Source organism: Pleurodeles waltl, chromosome 1_1 (assembly GCF_031143425.1).
Source record: "Pleurodeles waltl isolate 20211129_DDA chromosome 1_1, aPleWal1.hap1.20221129, whole genome shotgun sequence".
In the NCBI taxonomy this organism is placed as follows: domain Eukaryota; kingdom Metazoa; phylum Chordata; class Amphibia; order Caudata; family Salamandridae; genus Pleurodeles; species Pleurodeles waltl.
Window position 1 is genome coordinate 123896951 of NC_090436.1, and position 12631 is coordinate 123909581.

A 12631-nucleotide genomic window follows, 5' to 3' on the forward strand; every position below is an offset into this window, starting at 1 on the left:
GATTGTGAAAATCAGAGATGTAAAGATAAACAACCACAACATATTGTACTGACATGAACATATAATTCCTGCTTAGAAACTAATCTAGCGAGAGTGTGGCAATGTAAGCCAAAGTGTGTCCATGATAAGCACATCCACCCACGTTACCTTGTTACAGGGTCAGGCCTCCACTCTCCAGATCAGGCTCCATAGAGACCCAAAGGATGAGGTTGGCCGCAAACCGGCATAATGTATGGATGTAAAATATTGGCTTGAAGCCCGTTGTCTCACAAGATGTTCATATACAAGAAATGTTTTGTCCTTGCACTGAAGCCTGACACTGCTATGTACTTAAGCATTGGACTGTTCACGCAGTCTTGTGGTGGCAGCACAAAATATTATCCTGCGTGCCTTGCCTTCTGTTCCTGTTAACCCAGAGTAAAAGAACACAATGAAAAATATGTCATCCATGACACTGATAGCGACGCTCTTGCAGAATAGCGACTGATTATGAAAATGAACCATTTCTGCTAAAACAAGCTGTGATGAAATGAATCAGATAGAATAAATGAAAACAGAGCATATTATCTGGGTCAAAGGGCACAGGCCACAAGCCTGAGCTAAGCCAAACACTGTGCCAAGTCAAAGAACTAAAATGGGCCCACAACATGGTGGGAGTCTTTCAGTTTGCTCTTCATTAAATACATCTACAAAATCTTCATACTCTGAGGAAGTACACACACTGATTCCCCTCCATCACACAGTAAGGTCACCGGGCTTGTTTCTTAGCGTGGTTCACCTTTATCAAACAAAAATCTGAATTCATAACTACAGTTCAGGTTCTCCAATCTATTTTTGCGTTTTCCGCAGTCAGCCATGGTTATCCTAATATGAGCTGAAACAGGGGACCAACAATTAAATTGAACTGAATGATCTCTTGGTGCCCCTCTTTGAATATCAATTCCACTTGCTCAAATGTGACTCGCAATGGGAGAAAGATTTGTCCCTCAACTGCTCGTACTGCTTCTTTCTTGTGTTTTTGTATTGCCCTCAGACCAATCCTTTCTGAAAATTTTAAATCACAGAAGTTTCCAGTGACTCTGGAAACAATCATCACAAACATTTCTGGCAGCGAGTTATCTCTAAACTTAAGCATCATGGACTGAATAAGAGGAGAAGAAAGATGTCAAGTATTAGCTTATTGGTAGGTCTGTGGAGTTGTGTCTTTGTCCACACTCTTTGGCCCAACTCGTCCTATAGATGGTGCCACAAGATCCCCTTCTGCACCAATTTGGTTTTTTTTGGGCAAATTTTCACGAAATGTCAACTCCCTCCACAATATAAACATAAATTTTTTGGCTTCTCTTCTCCTTTTCTTCCTTAGTCAAAGGACCTCAAATGGTACCTATCTGCATTGATTCAACTCCATATTGATTATCCACGACCTTGTGAGTTTCCACTCTGACTCTATCAATCATATGCACACTAGAACGAAAGTCTCTCTTTCTTTCTCCTCTTCGCTTGTTTTGGTGAAAGTCTATATCCAAAACAAAATCCACAAGGTTGAAGACTTCCGTTGGTCTATTGGATATCTTTGCCAACACATCCTTCAAGTCATCCTTCAATCTTTGATAAAAACCTGATGCTCTTTTTCTTTTAGGCCATTCCATTTCCACCATCAGCTTGTTAAACTGTGCCAAATTGGTAACCATGTCTCTGCTTCCCTGCTTAAATTCCAATAATTCATTATCTGTTTCTTGAGATGCCTTCCTCCTGTTGAAGATCTGCAGAAACTCTTTTTTAAATTCTTCAGAGTTGTATACCACTAGGTCATCTCTTGAAACTAATGACATAGTTGACCCTGCTTCATCACTGAGCTAGGAGAGAAGAAAGGCCACACAAGATTGTGCATCTGTGAAAATTGAAGGATGACACATAAAATGGAGAGACCATTTTGTCAAAATCATTTGAGCTTTCTGGTTGACCCCGCTGAAACACTTGGGGTATCAAAGGGGATAATGAGTGAACAACTTGGGTGGTTATTCTAGGTGCAGGATTTGATGTCAAACCAGAGGCTTCATATCCTGGAGAAGCTAGTCTAAAAGTTGTTCATTTTAACACCAATCTTGGGTACATTTAATTTAGCTTCAGGGTGCAGCCTGTGTCCTTTTACACAGATCATTTAGTTTATTCCTTTTATTATATTTTAGCATGGCTTGCTTTTAGTGTTGATGTTTTATTTTCCAATCAGCTGTTTTTCTGTGAAAGCATTGTTGTTGGTTCCTTTGCCCAATATTTCATTCTGTGCCTCTTCTCAAGTCTGTACATGATAGTTTACTTAGTGTTGCCTGCACAAGACTATGGAGCCAACCTCCCACTGCTAGACATATTATCATGTCAGGCCTGTTCTCAGAACACAACAGGTTTTGTTATGAAAACACACAACAGGCTGAAATAGGTTGGATGGGAGATTGCCAGCAGACTGACAGGCAGGCCTCTGTTCTCAGGTATGGGGGGTGGGAGGCTCCTTCCATGCACTGGTACGGACAGAGAAGCCTATCACTGCTGTGCTTTCACGTTAGATGCTAGAAGTGTAGGTAGGCATTCTTAGACTTCTGATTACGCCAGGATGTTGGGACTGTTTATCTGTTTCACTCTAATGGTCACAGTCATAACCGTATTATGTTTCAATTTCCCAATAATTGCAGTTCATGCCTTTTTACATAGAATGCATTTGCTTCAATAAAAAACACTGAAACCTATCCTGAAAATCTCTATCTGTCTTTGCATGTATGAGTTTTGTGCAAATGAGAGAAAGGGGTAAGATCTCTTCTACCCGACTTTCCTGAGGCGTCAGAGTGTTATGTGTGAGGGTGTCACAAATCACATTTACTCTAATTTTGAGTGAGGTGGTGCTAGCTAGCTGAGAAGGTCAGGCCAACACCTTAAAATGGTGTGGGACTGACTCTGTCTCCTACACGTGGTAGTTTTGCCACCCAAAACAAAGCAGTTTTACCCCAATGGTAAGAGTCCTACGACAAGTAGTTCCTGAAGTCACTCCACTCATATGTAGGCCAAGTCTGAGGTTTCTCTCCGCAAGGCTACTAATTCTTGTCTTATGCTCTTATTTTCCTCTCTAACTGTTATCAATTACTTTTGAATTACCTCTAAAATCTCTCCCACATTTTTAAATCAAAACCTTCAGACATTCTGCTTACGTGCAATACCCAAGGTAGGCACTTCACTCTGTCAAAAAGTTCTTACAAATAACTTGCACAGGAGCAGAAAGATGACTAGTCTTAATCCCCCCCCTTGGGACCTCCCCTGTCGTACAAGATATCTTGGTGACATGGGAGCCCCAAGGGGGGAAACAGGAAGGAAAGAAAAAGAAGGGACTGCCTTGTCTGGTCTTCGGGTTCCCTCTCTTGCCTTAGTGTACTCTTTCTTCTGTGAAACGCGCACATCTGTATTTATATGTATATTCCTTTGCAAGAGTTTTATTTAGAGACATTAATGAAACACAGCAAATTGTATTGCTCACTCCATTCTATATCTAATCTTATCACTACAAATCATATATATTTCTAACCAATTACATACCCCTAAGCTACTAAAGTGATAGCTCCTCTTCTTTAAGATGTATTTGGCTATATCTTTAATTGCCCTTGAATCTTTCCTCTCAGATTGCATTGTATTGTTCTCATAGTTCATCAACAATATATGCATATTGTTTCTTATTTGATCATTCACCTTCATTAAACATTGTACACTTCTTTTGTTTGTCTTTTAGTTAGTGAGTACTTGTGTGTCCCATGTGGAGGGAAATAGATGGTGAACGACGGCTGAAGAAGGACTCAATAGCTAGGTACTCTTCCTTCTTGCATTTCTTTCTGTCAATATTCTTTTGGAACTCCGTGGAAAAGACTGAGACATATTCATTTTGTTAATCAGTTTAATATTAGGTTCTTCCTCAGTGAGAGACACTACTCTCTTTCAAGTGAGATTACCTTGAATTGTATGGTGTGTGTAAAGAAATGGCTCCCTGTTGCAGTTACCCCCCACTTTTTGACTTGAGACTGATGCTGACTTGACTGAGAAGTGTGCTGGGACCCTGCTAACCAGGCCCCAGCACCAGTGTTCTTTCACCTAAAATGTACCATTGTTTCCACAATTGGCACAACCCTGGCACCCAGGTAAGTCCCTTGTAACTGGAACCCCTGGTACCAAGGGCCCTGATGCCAGGGAAGGTCTCTCAGGGCTGCAGCATGTCTTATGCCACCCTAGGGACCCCTCACTCAGCACAGACACACTGCTTGCCAGCTTGTGTGTGCTGGTGCTGAGAAAATGACTAAGTCGACATGGCACTCCCCTCAGGGTGCCATGCCAACCTCACACTGCCTAGGGCATAGGTAAGTCACCCTTCTGACAGGCCTTACAGCCCTAAACCAGGGTGCACTATACCACAGGTGAGGGCATAGGTGCATGAGCACTATGCCCCTACAGTGTCTAAGCAAAACCTTAGACATTGTAAGTGCAGGGTAGCCATAAGAGTATATGGTCTGGGAGTTTGTCAAAAATGAACTTCACAGCTCCATAATGGCTACACTGAATACTGGGAAGTTTAGTATCAAACTTCTCAGAATAATAAACCCATACTGATGCCAGTGTTGGATTTATTAAGAAAAATGCACACATAGGGCATCTTAGAGATGCCCCCTGTATTTTACCCAATTGTTCAGTGCAGGACTGACTTGTCTCTGCCAGCCTGCTGCTGAGAGACGAGTTTCTGACCCCATGTGGTGAGGGCCTTTGTGCTCTCTGAGGACAGAAACAAAAGCCTGCTCTGGGTGGAGGTGCTTCACACCTCCCCCTTGCAGGAACTGTAACACCTAGCATTGAGCCTCATAGGCTCAAGCTTCGTGTTACAATGCCCCAGGGCACTCCAGCTAGTGGAGATGCCCGCCCCCTGGACATAGCCCCCACTTTTGGCGGCAAGTCCAGGAGAGATAATGAGACAAACAAGGAGGAGTCACTGGCCAGTCAGGACAACCCCTAAGGTGTCCTGAGCTGAGGTGACTCTGACTTTTAGAAATCCTCCATCTTGCAGAGGGAGGATTCCCCCAATAGGGATAGGAATGTGCCGCCCTCCCCTTGGGAGGAGGCACAAAGAGGGTGTACCCACCCTCAGGGCTAGTACCCATGGCTACTAACCCCCCAGACCTAAACACGCCCTTACATTTAGTATTTAAGGGCTCCCCAGAACCTAGGAACTCAGATTCCTGCAACCCAAGAAGAAGAGGACTGCTGAGCTGAAAAAACCCTGCAGAGAAGACGGAGACACCAACTGCTTTGGCCCCAGCTCTACCGGCCTGTCTCCCCCCCTTCTGAAGAAACTGCTCCAGCGACGCTTTCCCCAGGACCAGCGACCTCTGAATCCTCAGAGGACTGCCCTGCTCTAAAAGGACCAAGAAACTCCTGAGAACAGCGGCCCTGTTCACCCAAGACTGCAGCTTTGTTTCCAAAGAAGCAACTTAAAGACAACTGCATTTCCCGCCAGAAGCGTGAGACTTGCAACTCTGCACCCGACGCCCCCGGCTCGACTTGTGTAGAACAAACACTTCAGGGAGGACTACCCGGTGACTATGAGACCGTGAGTAGCCAGAGTTGCCCCCCCTGAGTCCCCACAGCGACGCCTGCAGAGGGAATCCTGAGGCTCCCCCTGACCGCGACTGCCTGACTCCCAGATCCCGATGCCTGGAAAAGACCCTGCACCCGCACCCCTCAGGACCTGAAGGATCAGAACTCCAGTGCAGGAGTGACCCCCAGGAGGCCCTCTCCCTTGCCCAGGTGGGCGGCTACCCCGAGGAGCCCCCCCTTGCCTGCCTGCATCGCAGAAGAGACCCCTTGGTCTCCCATTGATTCCAATTGAAAACCCGACGTGTGCTTGCACACTGCACCCGGCCGCCCCCGTGCTGCTGAGGGTGTACTTTCTGTGCTAACTTGTGTCCCCCCCGGTGCCCTACAAAACCCCCCTGGTCTGCCCTCCGAAGACGCGGGTACTTACCTGCTGGCAGACTGGAACCGGGGCACCCCCTTCTCCATTGAAGCCTATGTGTTTTGGGCACCACTTTGAACTCTGCACCTGACCGGCCCTGAGCTGCTGGTGTGGTAACTTTGGGGTTGCTCTGAACCCCCAACAGTGGGCTACCTTGGACCCAAACTTGAACCCCGTAGGTGGTTTACTTACCTGCAAGAACTAACAATTACTTTCCTCCCCTAGGAACTGTGAAAATTGCACTGTGTCTAGTTTTAAAATAGCTATATGTGTTTTATTTGAAAAGTATATATGCTATTGTGATTATTCAAAGTTCCTAAAGTACTTACCTGCAATACCTTTCATGCAAAGTATTACATGTAGAATTTGAACCTGTGGTTCTTAAAATAAACTAAGAAAATATATTTTTCTATACAAAAACCTATTGGCCTGGAATTGTCTCTGAGTTTGTGTTCCTCATTTATTGCCTGTGTGTATGTACAACAAATGCTTAACACTGCTCCTTTGATAAGCCTACTGCTCGACCACACTACCACAAAATAGAGCATTAGTATTATCTCTTTTTGCCACTATCTTACCTCTAAGGGGAACCCTTGGACTCTGTGCATACTATTCCTTACTTTGAAATAGTGCATACAGAGCCAACTTCCTACAGTGTGCTAATATATGAGCAGGACTCACGTATGTTAGGGAGGAGCCGCCAAGGAGAGACACTGCTCCTCGAGAAAGAAGCTTTGTAATTGAGACACTACTTCTTCTAGGTAGGCACAGACTCACATCAGAGAGTCACTACTTGCTCCTAAACTCCACCCTGAATGTTATCTCTAAGGAGTAGAGAACTTGCAATGAAAAACCAGAACAGTCTTTAATTAGTGATACCATTGCCTTAAAGTAAGCTTTCAGGAAGCGATGTTGTGGTAAAGGCTGTACTCAGTTTAATCTTGTGCTTTTGTCTGAGGCAGTATACACATAAGGTTCTATACTGGGCTGGGGGAAGAACAACTAGAGGGGAACCAGAGAAAGGTACTTTTAGCGGCCATCTTAGAATTCCTCTGGTACCATGTTGCTCTCCTGGCATTACTCCTTGTGTTCTCCATTGAGTGGATCAGTTTTCTACACACTGCTTGATATCTGAATTTGGGAGTCCTCCGTTGGATCCTGACACGCATGGTCATTAATGGCATAGAAGATGACAACAGCAGTGGGCTGCAAAACTTAAATTAGTACCAGTTATTAATATTTGACAAATATAATTGTCATTCTAGAGACCTAAACAATGTCTGATGAGTTCCAAGTTAACTGGTCAGGTACTATGAATGAAATAAACACCATTAGTGGTTAGGACTTGTTAAGCAGGTCTCAGGCTAAACTAGAGATAAATGTCCAATATTCAAAGAGTGAACAACATGGATAATAAATTAGGGCAGATCAAATTTCTTAAATCTTGCTTCTTTAAAAGTTTCTGAAATGCAAAATACTGTATAACTGAAGGTATTGTTGCTTTAGAGATTGATGATTTTTTTCAGAACAGGCTCTACAGGAAGCAATTATTTTTCATGTCAATGCATATTTACATATTCTATTAATACAATTGGCAGCGGGTCACACAAGGAAAATGCACCTGACCCCTATCATCTGTTATATATTCAGCACAAAAAAGTCACAGATCCCATTTTTATGCACGATTATTAATGCAATACAATACAACTCAATATGACACAATGCACTGCAATGCACTACAATACAAAAAAGTCTAGTATACTACTGTTTGTGCATCATGATTACAATATATAAGTACTGTCAAGTCCTGTAGATATGAGTCCTTGGAGAAAGTCTGCAATTATACGTTTTATTAATTTTAAAACTGCTCTGTTTGATAGACACTGTCAGAAATTGGGTTGTTGATTTAGAAAAGGGTGACCCATGACAACCTAATAAACACAATCTTATTACTCTGGGTAGAATCTGTTCTAAACCCCTTCTAGCTATGGCATAAGCAACAGTGAATCCCCAGAGAGGTATGTGTTAATCTCAAGCAATATCAATAATTGTAAACAATAAACTTCAAAATCAATTTAGAATAAGAGATAAAAATTTAATGAGCCGAAAGACATCACAATCACCAAAGTAGGATTAAGAAAACAGGAATACGAATGTTTAACAAAAATGCCAACAAAAGCACCAGTTCTCAGTTGAAGGGATCTTAGCATGATTTCATGTTGACTGCAATGGAGCGGAGGTCCTAAACACCAAATTGGTCATCTTGGTCAAGGATTTCTGACTTCTCTGAAATGCAAGTCAACATCTTCCAGGAGGGCAAGGTTCAAGGCTGTGGCCATCTAGGGATCCTCAAGTTGGGTACATCATCGTTGAAAATCTGGTTATACACATAGTTTTGGCATCAAAAGCTCAGAATAGGACAACGTCGGAATTTGTAGCCTTTGAGGGTGCTTCGTTGGTCAATAGATTTGCTGCTTTGACTGGGTTCAATGTTTTATCTTCAGACACAGTCACTTTTTTGGAAGTCAAAATGCTTAAAAATTGGAAAAAAATGATAGTTGTAGAGGACAGGGTTCCTCGAGGGCGGACACCTTTTCTGTGAGGTTCCACTGAACCTGATTTCAGTGCAGCACAAGTCTCCCTGTGAGATAAACCTGATTTTCTTGCCCGTTTTGGGTGGGATTTTTTGGGGAAAGCGTTATCGTCTCCTGTGGAGTTGGAAAAAATGACTGTTAGAAATGGGAGTCTCTAGTTGGCAGTGACTTGCACCTTGTCCAAGTAGGGACTCTTCTTCCTAGTCAGAATAAAGGAGTCACACACCTAAGATAAGCCTGACTAACGACCAAGGGGGTGAGTGGTGGTTATCTTAGGTGTGTGGCTCCTTTATTCTGGAATAATCAGAAGCAATGTGTAAAGCATTTGGACATAATACACAGTAATAGAGTGTAAACACTACAAAAGGGCACCACACCAGTTTTAGAAAATGTGCCCATTTCTATCTGTGTAAAACAAGACCAAGGTGAGAAAAATTCAATATACAGTAATCAAGATATGATTTTTGCAAGAATTACCTTCCAAATACAGTTCCCTAAAGTCAATAGCTCCATCTGGGGCTATCATGGCATTTTGGACAACAAATCCAAAAGTTCAGGTGGACCTTGGGGTTGTGAGCCAACTACAGTGTTGGAAAGACCCGCAAACAGTGCCTTGGAAATGTGGGGTGTTGTGATCCTTGTGATGAGATCCGGAGTGTAGCAAGCTGGAGTCGGCAGGCGTTGGTTCCGGAGGTTTGTGCATGGGTCATCGGGCTCTTGAAGTCACAGGTGTTGCAGATCAACCTTCCGGCTGATGACGAAGTCAGGAGCGCTGGAGTTGATGGCATCGAGGCTGCAGTGTGGACCAGAATGATGTGACCTGCGGTGTCTCCAGTTCATGGTGCAGGCAGTGGTGTTGTTGTTGCTGAAGCACTGTCGTTGGTAGGCCCAAGTAGGCGGTACAACGTGGGGCGAGCTCTGTGCGTTGCCCACGGTTCACAGTGCAGACAGGGGCACATATTGATGATGTTGGAATTGATGATCATGGCATTGGTGGGCTGCGGTGCGGGATGGGACAGTGCTTCGTGTTCATCATGAGCGGTTTCCTCAGGCCACTGTGGAGGCAGCAGTGTTGGTGTCAGTGTAAAGTGTCATCATTGGGGATACCAAGGCTGTGGTGTGAGTGAGGTGATGCAGAGCGTGGGGCCCTCAGGTCACAGTGCAAGCAGTGGCTTGGTGACAGTGTCAGGTGGCAGCAGTGGTGAGACCAGGGTTTCGGTGCAAAGTGGGGCACAGTTCTGTACGGTGTCATCAGGTCACATGCAGGCAGTGGCGTCATTGATGGCGTTGTGGTGTTTTTTCTTCTGTTGCCTCACAAAACACACAGTTCCCAGTGCTGTAAGCAAATTAATTTGAAGTCTTTGATATCTCTGTGCCTTCCAATAGAAACTTCCTAAGCAGGATACATAGTAAAGTCCAGTCTTTGTCCCAGGTCAACCCAGCAAAGCACATACAGCAAAGGGGCAGTACTTCTCCTCCAGCTCACCAGCTCTTCTCCTTGGCAGAGGTTCCTCTTGATCCAGAAGTGTTCTAAAAGTCTGGAGTATAGGGTCCACTACTTATACTCATTTCTGCCTTTGAAGTAGGCAAACTTCAAAGGAAAGTCTTGGTTGTTCACAAAATCCTGCCTTGCCCATGCTCAGCCCCAGACACACTCCAGGGGGTTGGAGACTGCATTATGTGAGGATAGGCACAGCCCTTTCAGGTGCAGGTGTCAGCTCCTCCCTCCCACTCCAGCTCAGGAAGACTCATCAGGATATGCAGGACACACCTCAGCTCCTTTTGGGTCACTGTCTAGAGGGAATTCACAAACAGCCCAACTGTCAATCTCACCCAGACGTGGATGCCACATTAGGCAGAGGTACAGAATGGATACGCAAGTAAATGCCTACTTTCTAAAAGTGACATTTTCAAACAGACAATCTAAAAACCAACTCTACAAAAAGATGTATTTTTAATTGTGAGTTCAGAGACCCCAAACACCAAATCTCTATCTGCTCTCAATGGGAAACTACACTTAAACGATATTCAAAGGAAGTTAACCTATGGGAGAGAAAGGCCCTGCAATAGTGAAAAACAAATTTGGTAGTATTTCACTATCAGGGCATGTAAAACATAACAGTGCATGTCCTACCTTTTAAATGCACTGCACCCTGCCCATGAGGCTACCTGGGGCCTACCTTAAGGATGACGTACATGTGGTAAAAGAGAAGGTTTGGGCCTGGCAAGTTGGTACACTTGCAAGGTTGAATTGGTAGTGAATGACTGCATACACAGACACTGCAGTGGCAGGTCTGAGACATGTTTACAGGGCTACTCATGTAGGTGGCAAATCAGTGCTGCAGGTCCACTAGTAGAATTTGATTTACAGGCCTTGGGCACCACTGGTACACTTTACTAGGGACTTACCAGTAAATCACAGATGCCAATCATGGATAAATCAATCACCAATACAATTTACACAGGAGTACTTGCACTTTAGCACTGATCTGCAGTGGTAAAGTGTGCAGAGACAATAAACCAGCAAAAACAAAGTCCAGCATACCATAAAAACAGGAGGTCAGAAGACAAAAAGTCAGGGGAAACACGCCAAAAGATGCCAGGTCTAACAATGACAATGTCCTACTTTTCTCCAACTGTTGGGACAGTTCTGCCTGGTCTCTCCTGCAGCCCTATCTTCTCAGGACAAGCTTCCAGGCACCAGATCTCTCTCCAGCCTGGTCTTCTGCAGGATCTAATCCTTTGAGGTCAGCTGGACCATCTTTAAGTCAGGTGCTCATCTTCTTTGTGTGTCCTTGATGTAGAATAAAAGGATGCCAACTACTTGACCCTGGGAGAGGGGTCCCAGTTCCTGGGTGCCACCAAGAGTTAGATATTCTTGAGTCCTTCAGTAAGTCCTCTTCTTCAAGCAGATTGAAGGAGCCAGGAATTAATAGTCGTCTTCAAGCAGGTTTGCCTTACATAGTTATAGTGTTTAAAGTTTCAGGAATGTTTTTAGGAGCTTGTAGCTGAGGTGGTAGATCTAATATATTCACTAGTAAATGACCAGAGCAATTTTGCCAACTACTCCCATTGTCTAACTGCCTCTCACCTCCTTTTGCAATATTTCCTCTTTGCCTTACTGTAAAAAAATCTAATGCGACCATGTTTTAATGCGGTGGAACACTTCTGTCACCAGATAGGCTCCCTAACCACCCCATTATTTAGATAAGTTATCATCCCATCTTATAGAGGTCCAAACTGGCTCTCTACTCCACAGTGACCAGAGCCTAGTTGTTTAGGAGGGTCTTGAGGATTAATAGTAGAAACTCACTCTCTAATTCTTCTTTCCCAGAGAGCTAATTCCTGCTAAGTGGTTAGCAATTAACATCACCCTGTCCTTCCTCAGTTCAGAGGCAGGACTTTATATCTTCTGAGGGTCATTAATTCTCCTAGCCAAGTACGTGTATTCCAGCGATGGAGGTGTGAAGAGTGGCAGAACTGATTTTAAGGCAGTTCCTGCTCAGGTAGCCTAAAGAACATTTTTATAAAGTTACAGTCTCACTAACATTATCAAAAATCTGATGTTACCATAGAAATAACATTTCACAAGGTGAAGATATAAAATGAAATATTTTAATCACACCTAGGGCTACCATATAGAAAGTATACCATTACTTACAGAATGAAATAGCTTTTAGCACTTTAGTCATTGTGAGGGCACAAAGTTTAAATCTAGGTGTGCCACTTTTTCATGCATTAGGCACCCTGCCTTGTGTCCATTAAAGGTGCACTTTAGGGGTGATTTAGTAATATATAATAATGGGTTTTCATACATGACGAATAGACTTTTCCATGAGATATATTACTGAAGTACCTTTAAACTGTAGCCCACCAAGAGTACATTGGTGCTCCCTGCGGACACATAGGGGGTTATTCTAACTTTGGAGGAGGTGTTAATCCGTCCCAAAAGTGACGGAAAAGTGACGGATTTACCACCAGCCGTATTACGAGTCCATTATAT